Here is a 4619-nt window from a genome sequence, read left to right as displayed (position 1 = left end):
ATCAGGCCAACGGCCCCTCCAGTCCAACACTCTGTGTCACATAAGAACATAAGAGAAGCCATGTTGGATCAGGCCAGTGGCCCCTCCAGTCCAACACTCTGTGTCACATAAGAACATAAGAGAAGCCATGATGGATCAGGCCAGTGGCCCATCCAGTCCAACACTCTGTTTCACATAAGAACATAAGAGAAGCCATGATGGATCAGGCCAGTGGCCCATCCAGTCCAACACTCTGTGTCACATAAGAACATAAGAGAAGCCATGTTGGATCAGGCCAATGGCCCCTCCAGTCCAACACTCTGTGTCACATAAGAACATAAGAGAAGTCGTGTTGGATCAGGCCAACGGCCCCTCCAGTCCAACACTCTGTGTCACATAAGAACATAAGAGAAGTCGTGTTGGATCAGGCCAATGGCCCCTCCAGTCCAACACTCTGTGTCACATAAGAACATAAGAGAAGCCCTGTTGGATCAGGCCAGTGGCCCATCCAGTCCAACACTCTGTGTCACATAAGAACATAAGAGAAGCCCTGTTGGATCAGGCCAGTGGCCCATCCAGTCCAACACTCTGTGTCACATAAGAACATAAGAGAAGCCATGTTGGATCAGGCCAGTGGCCCATCCAGTCCAACACTCTGTGTCACATAAGAACATAAGAGAAGCCCTGTTGGATCAGGCCAGTGGCCCATCCAGTCCAACACTCTGTGTCACATAAGAACATAAGAGAAGCCATGTTGGATCAGGCCAATGGCCCCTCCAGTCCAACACTCTGTGGCACATAAGAACATCAGAGAAGCCATGTTGGATCAGGCCAATGGCCCCTCCAGTCCAACACTCTGTGTCACATAAGAGCATAAGAGAAGCCATGTTGGATCAGGCCAATGGCCCATCCAGTCCAACACTCTGTGTCACATAAGAGCATAAGAGAAGCCATGTTGGATCAGGCCAATGGCCCATCCAGTCCAACACTCTGTGTCACATAAGAACATAAGAGAAGCCCTGTTGGATCAGTGTTGCGACTCTCAAACATCTGAGGTTCATGTCCTGCGGCTCTCAAACATCTGACATTTATTCTTTATGGCTCTCACGTTAAGCAAGTGTGGCCATTCCTGCTTCTGACCACATGAATAACCGCCTTGAGAAATACAGGTGTTCATACACAAATGTGAAACGTCTTGCTGTTAAGCCGTGCAGATTAGGATGCATCAAGAGAATATGCTTGCATTAGGCAAATCGTGAAGCCTGCTAGCAGAACAAAAAAGAGCATCAATTTTCGCTGGATCTAAGAGCGATACAAAAGGGATTGGGGATAGCGGTGGCGGCGGTCGCATCAATTTAAATAAATTAGAAGGCCGAGATTCCGACAGATTTTGACGTCTTAAAGGACGGCTGTAACGGTGCTGCCTTCTGGAAATACGAACTAGTCTGAAATGCAGCAGCCGGCCCGTTGTTGGGGAGTTGGGTACAGCGATCAAACCAATGCACTGGGCTTTTTTTTTGTAGAAGGAACTCTTTTGCATATTAGGCCACACACCCCTGATGCAGCTAATTCTTCTTGGGCTCACAGTAGGCCCTGGAAGAAGAGCCCTGGAAGAAGAAGAAGACTGCAGATTTATACCCCACCCTTCTCTCTGAAGCGGCCCTGTGGCGCAGAGTGGTAAAGCAGCAGTACTGCAGTACTGTGATCTGAACTCTCTGCTCACGACCTGAGTTCTATCCCAGCGAAAGCTGGTTCAGGTAGCCGGCCCAAGGTCAACTCAGCCTTCCATCCTTCGGAGGTTGGTAAAATGAGTCCCCAGCTTGCTGGGGGGAAAGTGTAAAAGACTGGGGAAGACAATGGCAAACCACCCCATTAAAAAGTCTGTCAAAGCAACGTCACCCCAGAGTCGGAAACGACTGGTGCTTGCACAAGGGACCTTTCCTTTCCTTTTCCTTCTCCCTGAATCAGAGACTCAGAGCGACTTACAATCTCCTCTGTCTTCTCACCCCACAACAGACGCCCTGTAAGGTGGGTGGGGCTGAGAGGGCTCTCCCAGAAGCTGCCCTTTCAAGGACAACTCCTACAAAAGCTCTGGCTGACCCAAGGCCATTCCAGCAGGTGCAAGTGGAGGAGTGGGGAATCAAACCCAGTTCTCCCAGATAGGAGTCCGCACACTTAACCACTACACTACAGTGGCTCTCTTGGAGGATTGGCTACATCAGTGGTGTGTGGCCTAATATGCAGAAGAGCTCCAGCTACAAAAGAGCCCTGCCAATGCAGCACTTGAGAGAGACTGAAATGTCCAATTTGTGCACAGAGAGCGATTCCAGTGTGGATTCCCCTGTCAGAGGATGTCATGATGGCCACCTGAATAAACAGCTTGAAAAGGGGATTAGAGAGATTCATGGGGTTAGGCTGAGAGTGACTGGCCCAAAGTCACCTGATGAGCTTCCATGGCATGAGGGGGGATTCAAACCCAGGTCTCCCAGGTCTTAGTCCTTCGTTGTGGGTCACTGGGGATGTTTGTGGGGGCAGGCCTGTAGCTATGGAGGGCCAGAGTGGGACAGGATGCTCTATTAACCCTCCCCTTCCCTATGTTGGGCCCCTCTGTGGGAGGGCTTCTGGGACCCATGGAAAAAGGAGGGAAAGAGAGAAAGAGAGAAAGCACATGAGAGAGGAGCGAGAGAGAAAGCGCAAAACAAGAGAGCAGCAGAAAGAGAGGGGCAGCGAGGGGGAGAGAGAGAGTGACAGCGAAAGAGAGAGAGAGCGCAAGACGAGAGAGGGGGGGGACAGTGAGAGAGCAGCAGCGAGAGACAGAGAGAGAGAGAATAGCAGCAAGAGAGAGGGGGACAGTGAGAGAAAATGGCAGCAAGAGGGGGGGGGGACAGTGAGAGTGGCAGTGAGAGAGAGAGAGAGTGGCACCAAGACAGGGGGGACAGTGAGAGAGCGATAGCGAGAGAAAGAGGAAGACAGTGAGAGTGTCGGACAGTAAGAGAAAATGGCAGCAAGAGAGAGAGGGGGACAGTGAGAGAGCGGCAGCTGAGAGAGAGAGAGAATGGCAGCAAGAGAGGGGGGATAGTGAGAGAGCAACAGCGAGAGAAAGAAGAAGACAGTGAAAGAGCAGGGCAGTGAGAGAGAGAGAGTAGCCGCAAGAGAGAGGGGACAGTGAGAGCGATAGAAAGAGGGAGACAGTGAGAGAGTGGGACAGTGAGAGCGATAGAAAGAGGGAGACAGTGAGAGAGTGGGACAGTGAGAGCGATAGAAAGAGGGAGACAGTGAGAGAGTGGGACAGTGAGAGAAAGTGGCAGCGAGAGAGAGAGGGCGACAGTGAAGAGAGTGGCAGCTAAGAGAGAGAGAGAATGGCAGCAAGAGAGGGGAGACAGTGAGAGAGCAACAGCGAGAGAAAGAGGGGGACAGTGAGAGAGCGGCAGTGAGAGAAAGGGTGGCAGCAAGAGAGGGGGACACTGAGAGAGTGACAGCAAGAGAAAGAGGGAGACAGTGAGAGAGCGGGACAGTGAGAGAAAATGGCAGCAAGAGAGAGAGGGGGACAGTGAGAGACTGACAGTGAGAGAGAAAGCAGGACAGCGACGAGGGAGAGTGAGAGAGCAACAGCCGGAGAGAGAGTGTGAGAGAGAGCTGGGGCCGGGCGAGCTGGCCGTAGAGGGAAGAAGCAGCCAAGCCTCGTGGCACCCCCACCAAATTTTTTAGCTCCCAGGCCCCTCCCAAAATTTTCTGGCTACAGGGCTGGGAGGGAGAAGGAATTTGTTAATTGTGCGGAGGGTTGGACTTGATGACCCTGGAGGTCCCTTCCAAATCTACGATTCTGTGAATCTGACCATGGCTGTCCCGCTTAGTCATTTTGGCTTCGAGGGAGAATTCAGGCTGGGTTTGATCAAGAAATGGACTTGGAAGTTAGTCTCAACCTCCCCCCGCCCCCACCCGCAGCCTGGGTTCACCTCCAGGTTATAAACTCGGATAGGCGAGAACTTCAGTATTTGTCGAACATCTTTATCTGCAGACTGCCTATTTTAAAAATGGTCAAGATGGCTCTGACACCAGTGTCTGCTTCATGTTTCTAGTCCCTAGTGATCTACTGCCAGTGGGAATTTTTCTGTTCACTACTGCTTAACAAGAGGTAGGGTTGCTGGGTCCAACTCAAGAAACATCTGAGGACTTTGGGGGTGGGGCCAGGAGACTTTAGGGGTGGGGCCAGAAGCAAGAGTGTGGCAAGCATAACTGAACTCTAAAGGGAGTTCTTGCCATCACATTTAAAGGGACCCCACACCTTTTAAATGCCTGCCTTCCATTGGAGACCATGAAGGATGGGGCACCTTCTTTTGGGGCTCATTGCACTGGACCCCCTGGTCCAATCTTTTTGAAACTTGGAAGGTATTTTGGGGAGAGGCACTGGATGCTATGCATAAATTTGGTGCCTCTATCACAAAAAACAGCCCCCCCCAGAGCCCCAGATACCCACGGGAATTGGTCTCCATAGGGAATAACGGAGTGCCCAGCAGACATTTCCCTCCCCCGCTTTCTAATGAAACTGAAGGGAGAGGAGGGCCTCCAAACCGGGGGATCCCCTGCCCCTACCTGGGGATTGGCAACCCTACACCCTCCTCAGGTGCCCCCCCCCCAAA

This window comes from Heteronotia binoei, chromosome 6, assembly GCF_032191835.1.
Source record: "Heteronotia binoei isolate CCM8104 ecotype False Entrance Well chromosome 6, APGP_CSIRO_Hbin_v1, whole genome shotgun sequence".
NCBI classification, from domain to species: domain Eukaryota; kingdom Metazoa; phylum Chordata; class Lepidosauria; order Squamata; family Gekkonidae; genus Heteronotia; species Heteronotia binoei.
This window is presented reverse-complemented; position numbering follows the sequence as displayed.